The sequence below is a fragment of the Equus caballus genome, chromosome 15 (assembly GCF_041296265.1).
Source record: "Equus caballus isolate H_3958 breed thoroughbred chromosome 15, TB-T2T, whole genome shotgun sequence".
Classification (NCBI taxonomy): Eukaryota; Metazoa; Chordata; class Mammalia; order Perissodactyla; family Equidae; genus Equus; species Equus caballus.
Window position 1 is genome coordinate 81,246,537 of NC_091698.1, and position 14,578 is coordinate 81,261,114.

Genomic DNA, 14,578 nt, shown 5'->3' on the forward strand with positions numbered 1-14,578 from the left:
CAGAGAAGGGAAGACATTCCAGGCGGAGTAAAGGGCATTTGCAAAGCAATGGGAACATGGAAGACCTTAGTGTGGGAAAGCCAGCGTCAACAGTTTCCTCTAGGTCGAGTACAGGTTTAGGAGGTGGGAAGGGAGAGACTGAGGCCAGGTGTGAAAGGTTTTGCTTGCCAAAATAGGAATCATAGAGAGGATAAGGAACCAATAATATTGTTCTTATTAATAATAGTTGACGTTAACTAAGTGCTCACCATGTGCAGGGGCGTGGGCTGCGCTCTCAGTGAACATTGTATCGTTTGACCTTCACAGCAGCTCTGTGAGGCAGATCATATTCTCTCCAGCGTCATGCCAAGGAGAAAGGGGGTGGCAACAGTTGGCCACATGCAGACAAAAAGGGTGCATTGTCTGTAGGGAGTTTAAACATGATAATAAAACCAACTCAAAGTCAATCTGCTTTATATTAGCACCATTTTACACAGTGTCCGGGACAAACTACTGCTGCCTGCCCAGGCAGATGGCTCCTACACTCCTTTCCACAAGGGAGGACACAGAGTAGGCCAATGGGCCAGGCGGGACTTCGAATGTGGGTGGCAGTGTGGGGAGGGACTGGAGGAGCAGAACAGGCTGGAGTCCAAGAGACCTGTTAGGAAGCTATTCAAAAATCTAGGAGACAGAGGTAATAGGGATGGAAAAGAGGTCATCTTCAAGAGATTTTTTATGGCATAGAATTGATTGATCTTGATAGGCAATAAAAGACAGAAGATGAAGGTAAGGTGGAGTCTAAGATGATTCTGAATTTTCTGTTATCAGGGACAACACAGTTGGAAACTCTGTTCCCCCAATTAGGGGAGTCAGGAAGAGAGCAAAGTTAGCATTTAAAGATGATGTGTTCAGTCCAAAACATGCAGCGTTTGAAGTGCCTCCCAACTTGGAGTGGGCGCTCCGAGTGGAGGAGTATGATGAAGCTGAGGAATTTGGGTGGGGATTATCAGAGTGGGTGCTGGCTAGAATCTCCTTAATTACAGCTCAGATGCCCTGACTCGCTCCTTGAACTCCAGAGCTGACATCTTTTCCTGAGCTCTCTGTACCCCAGTTGAGAAACCGTTCAGATTAATATTTCACCCTCGGTGTTTATGTTAGCACCAGCACATGAGCCTAAGAAGCAACACTCAAAATATTTAACGATTCCCATGGCATGGGAATGGAGCAATCAAAACAGACACCTGCCTTCTCAGTAGGGCAGGGCCTGAGGCCCTGTGCTGTGCCACGTGCAGAGATATAAAAGAGTGAAAAGATATCACAATACATAAAACTGACAAAGGAGCATCCAAAATATATAATTAATGCCTGTAAATTAATAAGAAAAAAACAAATATTCCAACAGAACAAAAATTGGCAAAAGCCACAAATTCCTTTTGTACAAGAGGCTACGTGAATGCCCTGTAAACCTGAGAAAAGAGGTTGAACCTCACTAGTAGTGTCTAGAGCTTGGGGAGGTTTGAGTTTGCCCAGGGGAGAGGCCAGAGTGGCCAGGTGCTGGGGGAAATCAGGGGGCTCTGTTGTGGACATATTTCAATATTTTAGTCACCAGCGCAGCCATGGTATTGTGTACCTCTGAATGTCAGCCCTGAACATTTCATTTACTTGGCATCTGTTGACACCTCCACTGTAGGTCTTGATCCTGAAGGGTTGGAAATCTACCTTCTTTAAAAAGGAGCTGAGTAATAATGCAGCATTTCTATACCCTAGCAATAAAGAGTTACAAAAGAGAATTTTTAGAAAGGAACCATTTGCAAAAACCAAAAAACCTACGGATAGATCTAACAAAAGATGTGCAAGACCTTTATCTAGAAAATATAAAACTTAATGGAAAGACATTAAAGAAGTTCTAAATAAATGGGAGAGACATATCGTCTTCAGTCGTGGAAAGATTCCATGTCATAAAGAAGTGAATTCCTCACAACATAATTGCTACATGCAATAATTGATAGAACTCAAAATCTGAACAGGGTTTTCCACAGAATTCACGAGGTGATTCTAAAATGGGTATAGACAATGGTCTGAAAATAGCAAAGATATTCCAGAAGAAGAAAGAAGAGGAGAGGGAGGAACAGGAGGAGAAGGAAGAGGAGGAGGGGGCAGGAGGAGAAAAGAAGACAATAACAACAACAATGGAACAACTAGGTGGACACCATTATCAAGTTGCAGAGGTTAAGATGGTGTGGTTTGGGCACAGAGATAGAACCAGTAGAACAATGAGACAGCAAACAGCCAGCAAATACGGAAACCTGATGTACACAGTGGTTGCAATAGAGATCACATACGTATTAGCACAAGGTCAGGAAAAATTCCTCCAATGAGACACCAAACTGCAAATGAAAAGATAAATAAATTTGGCAAGAACTTTTGTCCAACTAAAGATACAAAAGACAGTGAAAAGATATTTACACATAAAACCAACAAAAGAGCATCCAAAATAGATAATTAATGCCTGAACGTCTATAATAAAAAGACAAACTTTCCGATAGGAAAAAAATGGCAAAAGACACAAAAACTCCTTTTACAAAAGACGCTACATGAATGTCCTATAAACAGAAGAAAAGAGGTTGAACCTCTTTCATAATGAGAGAAACACCAAACCACAAGGTAACACTTCACACCCACCAAAATGGCCAGGAATAAAAAGAGTGGATGCTACCAAGTGGTAGCGAGAATGAGGAGCAATGGGAACTTTCACACACTGCTGGAGGGGATGTTGATCAGCACAAACACTTTGAGAAACAATTTGGCATTACCCAGTGAAGCTGAAGATGTGCATGTCCAGCCCCCCGCCCCCGTCTTTCCACTCCGAGTATTATCTAGAGAAACTCTTGCACCCATGCATGGGGAGATTCATATAAGAATGTTGATGGCAGCATTGTTTGCAGCAGCAATATATTATAAACAACTAAATTTCCTTCACCAAGAAAATGGGTAAACAATTGTGCCATGTTCATATAATAAAATAAATTTCATATAGTGAAATAAATACTATACAGATGAGAAAATGGGGGAACTGGAGCTCCTGGTCCCCAAACAGAGTGCTGAGTAAATAAAGCCAGAGGTCAGCTATTATGCTTAGTGTAACACCACTTTTCTAAAGTTTTAAATCAGGCAAAAACCACTCTCTGTTGCTCGTGGGTGCATATATGTGTAGAAGGTTTTAAAGAGAGAAGTGGGGAATGTAAAACAATCAGGAAGGTGGTATCTTCTGGGGACTAAGAAGGGAGACAGAACTGGGGATGGGTCCACGGCGGGTTCCAACTGTATTTGCAGTTATATTTCTTAAATTTGAAAATAAGTACTTGGCTGTTCATTTATTATTCCCCCTATCCTTTATAAAAAAATATCTGGTCCTTGGATGCACAAAATTAGACTTTTTCATAATTGTGGTTCAAAACAAACTCTTTATACCTGGCTTTATCATTCTATTTTTTCTTCCTTTTATTTAACACACTTTTAAATAATATAATGAACCCGTGGTAAACGCATCAATCAATCCAAGGACTAGAAAATTCACAATAATTTACATCTACCCTGTGTTCTTTCCCTATCCTGTCTCCTGCCTCCTTCCCACCCCAGAGGGAACCGCTACCTGGAATTTAGTGTGGTTTTCTTCCCCTGCTTTTTAAATTATTGTTATCACATATATATGTAAGCCTAAACAACCTACTGTTGAGGTTTAGTGCTTTGAAGCTTTTTAAAAAGCATATCCCACTGCATGTAGTCCCCTGGACTTAATTTTTTCTTACTTGACATGTTGTCAGCAGCGTTTGTCTTCAGCTCCCTCTGGCTCTTCGATGCCTCTCTCCTGCCAGGGGCTTCTTCCAAACCCAGCATGTGGCTTCTGGGTTCTGTCACCCTGGCAGCTCATGGGGGTTCCCAGTAAGACAATAGATAGAGTCCTGGTCCCCCAGCATCCTAGCTGTGTGATCTCAGGGAACAGCTTCAGTCTCCAAGCCTCAGCTCCCTGGTCGCTGGAACGGAGGGAGTAACGATATTTTTTCAGGATTAAAGGAGATAATGCATATAGAGTGCTTAATGAGTGTCTGCTCCATTGAGAGTGCTCAATATGCATCGTTGGCTCTTAATATTATAATCACTATTATTTTTATTCACTGCATGGGCACTGCCCTGTGTTCTGGACCTATTTAATAAGCCAGCACGTAATAAGTCAGTGAGTAACTCCTTTTGGTTCATTTGTATCTTAACTGAGGATGGCTCGTTGACTCAGGAATACAATTGCTAATAGTGGCATTTGTGGCATTTGCTGTAGGCCCTTGGGGTTGATGCTACGAAAGTGGGGCTTTTTCCTTCTCTTCCCTGTTCTCTTCCCTTTTTCATCAAGACCATTAAGGTCCGGACAGAAGTAGAGGAAGAAGATAGAAACTGCAGTGGCAACCTGGAAAAAGAGCTTGGTCCCTGGCTAGGGGAGGTTAGAGGAGTCAGAGGAGAGTTAAAGTGGAGGCCCAGCCTCCACAACCCTAGAACCCAGGCTCCTCTCGGCCTGGCCCTGACCATACGAATAAACCATAGTTTACTCGTTCTGTTGACTTCCGTTGAAGGGGAAAGTACGTCAACTCAGCCAACTTCTATTGTTGAGAATTAGAGTAAGCTATTTACCCTCTTTTTATGACGACATCCACGTCTGTGAACCCAGGCCTAGCAATGACACTTAACAATGCTGTTGTGGGGATAAAACAAAGCAGGGTAGGTGAAGGACCTAATATAGTTTTATAAACCTATATATAAATATCGATCTCTGGATATAATTATAGATATACATATATAGTACTCAGTAAACAGTAGTTCACTTCCCCTTTGAATGAATGAAAATTGAAGGCACACAAGGAAAGGGAAGTCTGGAATAAAAATAAAAAGATTAGGAAATTGTGCTCAGGAAACTTATAAACAGAAAAGGAGATGAAGAAACAGGGTCAGGCTGAGTCCACCAGTCCAGTTGTCCTGGAACAGCTTTTCCCATCCACACCATTGCTGCCACATCTACTTAATTGTTGGGACGTGTGTCTCTCCCACATAGCAGCTCTCATGGGCAGAAAGACAGTTTCATCCTTAGGTGTACCGTGAGCAAAGCCAACCTGAAAAGTCCTCCGTCACAAAGAGGAGAGCCCACACCATGAAAGGCAGTGGTATATGTCTGGCTTTATTAAAATGCCTGCTTGATGAGCCCCCACAGCTCAGTTTTCCCTCTAAGAACCTCATCTCTCAAAGGCAAGACATTTGTTAATTACAAGGTGTGAGCTGTAGTTAGAAAACCTCCCCGTCATCACCTTCATCCTCAGTCTCTGCTTTCATAGCCCATGTGTTTCTAGAGGGTGGACCTTGCCATTGCAGCATCTAGTCCCCACAGCAATCCTGAAGGTGAGGATAAGGACGTTTCCCAGAGAGGGACTATCAAGCACAGACAGGTTGAAAGCTCTGCCCACACAGGTATCCTCTATGGAACTGTCTATCATTCTATCTCCTTTCCCCTCAATGCACAAAAGATGCCGGGCAGCTTACCCAAATCCCTTGAATTCCAAAAATTAATTTAATCTTGAGGCAGTAGATAGGAGAGGAATGGGCAGGTGGGTAGTGAAGTGATAAAGTCAGGGGGAGATGAGCTCACCCAGTGCTCCTCAGAGGTGAGCACCACGTGTGGCTCTGAGCTTCTTGATCAAACAGAAACAAGTTCTTGGTTCTGAGCCCAAATATATCAATCTGTCCCTGAGAGCAGTGTCTTGATTGCCCCATCCCACTAAACAACCTCCCTTGGGTAAGAAAAGTGACAAAGCAGCCAAATGCCAAACCCACAAGAATCCATAGCTGAGAGAGCCTGGAACCAGCCCTGAGCATCTTTCCAGGGTTGTAAATTTTCTCTGTCTGCCCACTAGGGGAGCTAGAGGAAGCTCCTCGGGGAGGAAAGCTGGGTTTTCCTCTCTTTTTAAGCCTAGCACAGGGCTGGTGCTGACCTCCAAACTTGACTCATCTCTGAATTGGCTCTGGATGAGCAGAGAGGGGAAATGTGAATTGCCTGCAGCTGGCCAATAATTACAAAATAATAAGCCTACGGCCATCATAAAATGTCTCTGAGCAGAGGGAACCTGATAAAGGGAGAAGATATGAGCCGGAATTATTTAAAAATACAGAAGCAGACAATGGTGGAAATTAAAAGTCAGCTACTCTGCAGCTATATCTCGCTTCTTCTCTATTTTAAAATTGTATTTATTTTTATTTTGCTTAGTTTGTATTTTGCTTTTTAATTTTGATTATGGGTTTTTTTTTTTGCTTACTGAAGTTTAAAATTATTTTATAGCAAAAGCTATTGATTTTATTCTTTGTGACTTCTTTTGTTATTACACTAAACTTAGAAACTGACTTCCCCTGCTTGGGAATTTGAGAATTTATTTTCTTGAAATTTTTGTATAGTTTAAAATTTTTATATGTGACTTTTAAGTTCAGCATCATCTTTTTTTTGTATAAAGTTGCGGGGCGATGATGTATTAAAAATTATTTCCAGGTTCTTTACCAGTTCTCTGTTGAATAATCCTCCCTTCTCTTATGATTTGTCATTTTCTTAAAAATAAATTATTATAAATTATTAGATAATATAAGCCATATTTCCAAATTATCTATTCTGTTTCAGTGAGCTATTTGTTTTATTTTTAGTAACGTGCATTTAAATTGCTGTAACCTTATGACACATGTTAATATTTGGTATGAATATTCACCCTCCCTTACTAATATGATTTTTTAAATTTCTTAAATCTTCTTACTTTGTTCTTGTCCTCACTATCTTCCTCCTCCTCTCGCTCTCCCTCTCTCTCTCTCAGTCTTGTCTCTTCTAAAAGTAATTACGAAAATTTGGGGTGATTTTGCTTCAGGCTTGTTTCTGTGCATGTATGTTCACTTACCATCTGCTTTTTTTCCCCAGTCAACATCGTACCATGAGTCTTTCACATGTCCGGAAAAACTATTCAAACAATTCAATTGGAACGAATGCTAATATTCAGCTCTATGGAAATTCCATAATTAATTAGCCATCCTCAATGATGGCCATTTAATTCATTTGCAGAATTATTGTTAACAATAATAAAAGCTCTATTTCAGAGTAGTCGATTCTGTGTCGGTGATTATCATTAAAAGGTGAATGTCTTGTACCTAAATCTTCATCCATGGTTTTATTTACTCAATATATATTTTATAAATGGAATTATTGGGAACATTATTAATGCTTTTGATACTGACCACCAAATTGCCTTCTGAAAGAGGTACATCAATTTATATACCTATCACAATGATATCAGAGTTTCTAGAGTTTTTTTTTCCTCCAGCACTGTATGGTATTATTTAAAAATATTCACTAATTTGAGAAGTAGAAAATGTTATCTCATTTTTAAGGATTAGTATAAATATCATTTCAAAAAAGTTTGAAATTTTTCATTTGTTTATTAACCATTTATATTTCTTCTATAATTGTCTGTTTATCCTTCATTTTTCTAAAAATGCTTAGTGTTTTCTCATTGTTTTGAAAAGAGCTCTTTATTTTTACAATAAGGACGTTAATCTTTTGTCTGTGTGTTTATTCATCCAGATTAATTTTAAAGACGTTTTGTCAATGACCTTCTCCTTGTCTCTTCCCTCCTCCACAAAACAGGATCATTAGGATTTTTTAAAATCAGAATCTCATTAAAACCAGAAATTAATTTTAGGAAAAATATCGTCTTCTTAATATTTAATCTTTCCATCCAAGAATATGGTATGAATTTCCATTTACCCAAATATCTTTTACATCTCTATGAACTTTTTGTAATTCTCCTCAAATAGGCCAAAAACATTTCCTTGAATGTTATTCTCAGTTATTTTATGTTTTTATTGTTATTAAGAATGGATATTTCTATTATAGTAAATTGTAACATTAACATGTTATTATATATAGGAATGACATTACTTTAAAAATGTTTATCTTATGTATACTTATTTTACTTAATACTCATTAATATAATTTTTAGTTGATTCCTGGGTTTTCTAGTTATATGAAGATCATCAACTAGAGTTTTTCCTCTTTATTAACACTATTTTGGTTTATAATTATATTTCATATTTTGGTCGGAATTTTCAGAACAATGTTGAAAATAAAAAAGGAGCATTCTTGGTTTGTTCCTGATTTTGATGCCATTCTGATACCTGTCTCTATTTGTCTTTCTTTTGATCCCCTGACTTGGGAGCTGTGATCTCTTTTAACACAATTTTTTTTCCTTTTGATCAGATAAAAATATATTTTACCAAAATAAAGCATCTAGTATGTAGCATCCTCTCAAATTCAACAGACAATTTTGTGTGTATATAGAATCCTACATACATAGTTACATATGTATGTTGTGTACTTTGAGTGTTCTTTCTTGGAAGGCTGGGTTATGCCATTAATAGAAACTGAGACCACAGGAGGAGCAGGTTTGGGGAGTTATCTACTGAGAGCCACAAGAATACTCAAACTCGGTCCCAGCAACTTCTCAAAGAGTTTTTCCTTTATAGGAGGGGATAGAATTCACGTGTTAAAGAGATGAGAGATCTAATTGACAGCAAACTCAACGTGAGTCAACACTGAGATGTACTTGCCAAAAATAATGATAAGGTTCTAGCTACATGAAGACAAACACAGGAGATGAGAACTGTCAACGTTGACTGAGAGCCTGTTACACGGCAGGCATTATGCTAAGCGTTCTCACGTAGATTAGTCATTTTCTTTTCACAGCAACAGTTCAAAGTGTTATTATTCTCCCAGATAGGGAAGCTGAAGACTTGCACCTAGAACAAGGCAGAGCAGAGGACGTGCCTCAGCTTTTATCAAGTGTAGGGTCGTGAACTAATTAATATACCCCAGATGTGGCCTGATATGTGCCATGGTTAACAGTGAGAGAGCCAGTCACCACATTGTGTTGTGAATAATTTAAGGAACTAAAATTTTAAAAGTTGTATTTGAAGACCTGTCACATGAGAGGGCAAAAACTATGAATACAGGGTGAGCCAAAAACAATCAATCTACTACTATGATATTACCCACTTGCAAGATTTCAATGACCATCCACATGCAATCTTAAACATTCATATCTCCAGCCTAGGTGTCCCCATTTTGTAGATGCCAAAACTGAGGCCCTCAGACATAAGTTAGTGCTTCAAGGCTATCCAGCTATTTAAGTGGTGGAGCTGGGTTCAAACTCCAGCTTTATCTGGCTCAAAACATAAGCTCTTTCTAGGACACAAACTCCACAGTACCAGAGAGGGCAGAAGAAGGCAGAACACACCACGCACTGGGGGAGGGGTCTAGAGATGAGGGTGATGAGGTGATTAATGTCGCCAGAGATGCTGCCTCATTCCTGAAAGCCCAGAATCAAAAGCTTGTCAGAGATTTGCTTGTCAGTTAAAGGGATGTTCCATCTTTTATGTTTTGAAAGGCACACGCAAAGCCTTCCACAGAACTGTAGGAGGAAAACTTATTTCAACATGGATTCCTGCCATGTTCCTGCTAAAAACGGTAGCCCACACATTCCAAAAAAATGCGTTGTCTTCTGGAAAAGAAGAAACCCCTTATTTTAGGAGAATCAAGGTTGAGGATGGCTAGCAGACATAATTTTTAAAGTGAGGAATTCCTTTGATTGCAGACCCTGAATCCTCCATACTAGAGGCATCATGTTAGATGTTTACGCATGGCGAAACTCTCAGGAATTGGAGCTACTATGTTGTCAGCTCTACTCGAGTCGTCACCCTGGCTGGAATGCTGCTGACTTTGGGACACTCTCCACCTCCTTTCTTGCATCTTCTGGGCGTTAGGCACCATGTCTTCCTCATTTTTCACCCCTGGAATTAGTCATGGTTTATTTACCATCAGGACTTCTTTCCTAACAGACATCTTGCCACTACCTCTTGGAAGGAAATAGGGAAACCATACTGCTTTCCCCAGCCGTCACTTTCCCCATCTTTAGCATCATAATGGCAAACAAACTTGGTGCCAAGAAAGACAGGCCAAAACACAGGGCAAAAGAAGTACAAACAAACAAATAAATAAACCAAAACAGACAAATAAGTAGAGGTAAAACTGTAAGACACTCAGGGGAAGATGGCGTCAAGATCTGTAGTTGTGTATCGATTGAGACAAGTTTAATGATGCCAAGAACACAATTAAGAATAGAGTCAGAAAATGAGTGATGTGCACTATGAGACTTTAAAAAAAAAGTCTAGACAACAGTTTTTGTGTCAGGGGACCAGACTAGGAGCTAAAAAAGAAATGAAAAAACAAATCACATAGTAGAACTTTTTTTTGTTTTCTCTCTTTGGACAGGCTTTGTTTGGAGGAATAGTCCATAACTTCATAATTGTGTGACTTCTGGGTATACCAGAATGCCCATCAGGCCAAAAGGATCCCCCTACAGTGGCTTATTGTTAGGAGATAAAGCTCTGTGCTTCAAGGTCTATATTTTGCAGTTGAATCTTTGGCACTTGCCAGTTAAACTGTTATCAATCATGAGCATCTTTTCATGAATTAGATGATTATCAGATATTTTCCAACAGTCATGGGGAAAAACCATGTTAAAAAAAAAGAGGCTAGAGTGCTGGATTAGTGGACACTTTATGAACTTGCCAGAAAAATGCCAAAATGCGCTACTTCTCTAACTGAAATGTTTACCCTTGTCATAGGTAAGTGTGCCCCAGTATGAATCCAAGTGCTGTACAAACCTGTTCCCCTGGATCAGTATTAGATCAGAGAAGCGGGGTAGAGAAGACAGCAACCAGAATGGAAGATTTTTATTGTCCTGGTTCTGCTTCCATTTAACCTCCATCCACCCAAGATATAGTGACCAATTCTGCCCCAAGACTGGGGAAATATCTAGGGCCCAATTTAGATATTCTGTGGGGCCTTGAAGTCTATTTCAATAACTTGGTTTGTTTGATATTCTATGATCAAGAAATTGTCTTGCATCCTACCACTAAGGGATCCCTGCCTAAGACTCCTTTCCTATGAGACTAAGGTCAGCCTCACCTCTCCCACCTTTCCAGGAATTTAGCTGTGCTCTGTGGCCAGGTCACCATTGCTGTTTTGGACCCTCTCTGAAGCTGCGCGTCTGGAGCTTGACCTCGGTGTATTTCTGCATCTTTTCAGCCTCACCTACTCCAGGCCATCATGCCCTGCCTCCCTGCTATGCGTGGCTCCTAGTGCATCCCCAGGCCCTTCCAAGATACAGTTTACCTTGTCAATTTGAGTTCACCTGAGTTATAAGTTAGAAATAAATGTCCTTGAAATTCTAATGAGCTCTCTGATAACTTAAGAAAATACCCTCATGTTGAAAAAAATAACTTGTCTGTTTCTATTTCCAAACTTCACAGTGAATTTCTTAAAGAAGATCTTCCTTTGACATTCTGAAAATATTTTTAGTGTGAAAGAATTAATAACTTAAGTCTCAGAATTTACTTTGGAACCTTAGAAATTGATTTTTAATTTGTGAGCTAGCCCACAAAGCCTCTTTTTATTATCTTGGTTTTTGGATAAATTTCTACTGCTTGAAAGTTATATATGGAACCACCAATTTTTTCTTTTCATTCTTCTGAACATGTTATTGCCCTTTCTCCCACTCACAAATCAGATCCCATCTCTTTTCCTTGTTGGATCTTAGTTTTAAAAACATATAACCAACTGAACAAAATTAAATGGGAAAAACGTCAGAGAATAGTAGAAACTGTCAACTGATTTTATGAAGCTTTGGTGCTGCCAGAACCAGCAGGACCTTAAATCCCTGTCTATAGGGCTGCCAGAAGTAATCCTTGCCAGAGCTATAACATCTCATGATTTTCTTGTTTTATTCTTATATCTGCAAAAAAGGGAATCAAGGGTGATAGCACCATGGTGGAGTGAGTTGCTCTCTTTGTCTCTCCCCTCTAAGGTACAACCAGTTGGACATCTAGTGACCAACAGAGGGTTCCCTACACAGCACAAAAGGACATGTAAGAGATCCAGGCATCTATACAGTTGAAGGTGGGTGGACTGGACCTCCGGGGAGGTAGTGGAAGTAGCAGAGCAGCCCCTCCCCTCTCCTGGGTACAGATTTCCGTATTGCTCCAAACACCTGTGAGAAAACAGGCACCACTTGCTCAAGTGCTCTGGTGGGGTCAGAAAAGGTGGCCGGCTGGTTACCTTCATGTCTCCCAGAAGAATTAGCCTGCATGACCTTGAGTTGTCCTGGTGGGGACAAACAAGGCAGATCGGATTACTCCCTGCCCATCTAGCAGCAGATCCAGCTTGCATGCCCCCTCTTCCCCAGCAGTGGCCAGGGCCTTCCAATATTGGGGATAGTATATAAAACTCGGATTTTCCTGGCTGGAGTGGGGTGTTCTGACCTGACTTTTAAAAAGACACTGGCTGGCACTAAAGACCAGAAGCTGCACAGTGAGCAACAACAGACACCTCTCCCCGCTAGCAGTAGCAAGTGGAACCTGTGACCAGAGGCTTCAGGAACCACAGCAGAACCTGTGACCCAGCCACCAGTGGTGGCATCTCCAACTCCAGCTCCACCATCCATGGGGGCTGCACATAGTTCCCAAGGTCCCCTATCCCCTGGAAGTGATAGAGACACTTGTGAGACCAGCACCCTGGCAGTGGTGCAACCAGCACCTGCAGACAACCCAGGAAAAGCAGCACAGGTGGTGCACAGGGCAGCAGCATCTGAGCCCATGGAGAGCTCATGGAGGGCCGTTGGAAGAACACAAGACCCAGGCAACCCTGGAAGCAGTAGAAGTGCTCCCAGCCTGGTGACCCTAGTGGCAACACTTGAGACTAAAGTGAAAGCACCAGCAACCCTGGAGGCACAGGTGGCACAAGGAGGGTGCTGACAATGCTCCTGGCAGAGGCGTTGGAGAGAGGAAAGTGTAGGCTCTCAAATACAACCAGAAGCATCACAGAGCCAAAGTAACCAAACCTGTACTCAAATAAGAAAGTTGGGTACTACCACAAAGTGCCAGCAGAGGATCAATTCATCAACACCACGAAGGACTACAGTAACATGGAAGAACAGAGGAAGAAGGACGACTCTTCAGAAACCAAACTTGAAGTCGTAGAATATTACAATCTGACTGACTGAGAATTCAAAATAACTGTCATAAAGTAACTCAACAAGTTACAAGAAAATAAAGAAAGACAGTTCAATGAGCTCAGGAATAAAATTAATGAACAGAAGGACTACTTCACCAAAGAGATTGAAGCTCTAAAAAAAAAAAAAAAAAACAAACGGAAATTCTGTAGATGCAGAACACAATAAATGAGATGAAAAATAATGTAGAAAGCATAAAAAATAGAGCAGACCATATGGAGGAGAGAATTAGTGAGCTTGAGGATAGAAACTTAGAAAGGAGTCAGGTGGAAGAGGAGAGGGAACTAACAGTTTTTAAAAATGAAGAAATTCTTTGAGAAATATCTGACTGAATTAGGAAAAATAACATAAGGATCAGAGGTATCCCAGAAGAAGAGAGGGAGAAAAGAGCAGAGAGCTTATTCAAAGAAGTAATAGCTGAGAACTTCCCAAACCCAAGGAAGGAACTGGACATGCAAGTATGTGAAGCTAATAAAACTCCTAATTTCCTCAATGCAAAAAGACCTTCTCCAAGGCATATCATATTAAAACTGTCAAAAGTCCATGATGAAGAAAAAGTATTAAGGGTAACAAGACAGAAGAAAATAACCTACAAAGGAATCCCATTAGGCTTTCAGTGGACTTCTCAACAGAAACCCTGCAGGCTAGGAGAGAGTGGAATAATATATTCAAAATACTGAAGGATAAAAACAATCAGGCAAGAATACTCTATCCAGCAAAATTATCCTTCAATTATGATGGAGTAATAAAAGCTTTCCTAGACAAACAAAGCTTGACTGAGTCCATTGCCACTAGACCTGCCTTACAAGAAATGTTAAAAGGAGCCCTCCTACCTGAAACTAAAAAGCCAATGTTTACAAAACCTTGAACAAAGAGATAAAAAGACAGAATCAGAAAATCGCAGCTGTATATCAGAATAGGTTAGAAAACAATTATAACATAAAAGATAAAGGGAAAGAAAGTATCAAAAATAACTATAACCAAAACAATTAGCTCAAAAACTCACAACACAAAAAAGAAGAATTTGTGACAAAAAAACATAGAAGGGGGAGGAAAGGGACAGAACCCACATAGGCTAATGGAGATAAGAGGCTATCAGAAAAAGACCTATCTCGTCTATGAGATCTTTTATACAAACCTCATGGTAACTACAAAACAAAAAAAAATCAGAGCAGAGTCACAAAGTATAAATAAAGAGAAAATATATAAAAGCATCACAGAAAACCACCAAACTGAATGGCAGACAGAAAGACAAGGAAAAAGAAACAATGGAAATATAGAACAACCAGAAAACAAAAGATAAAATGGCAGTATTAAGCCCTCATATATTAATAATCACTCTAAAGGTAAATGGATTGGATTCACCAATCAAAAGATACAGTGTGGATAGATTAAAAAACAAG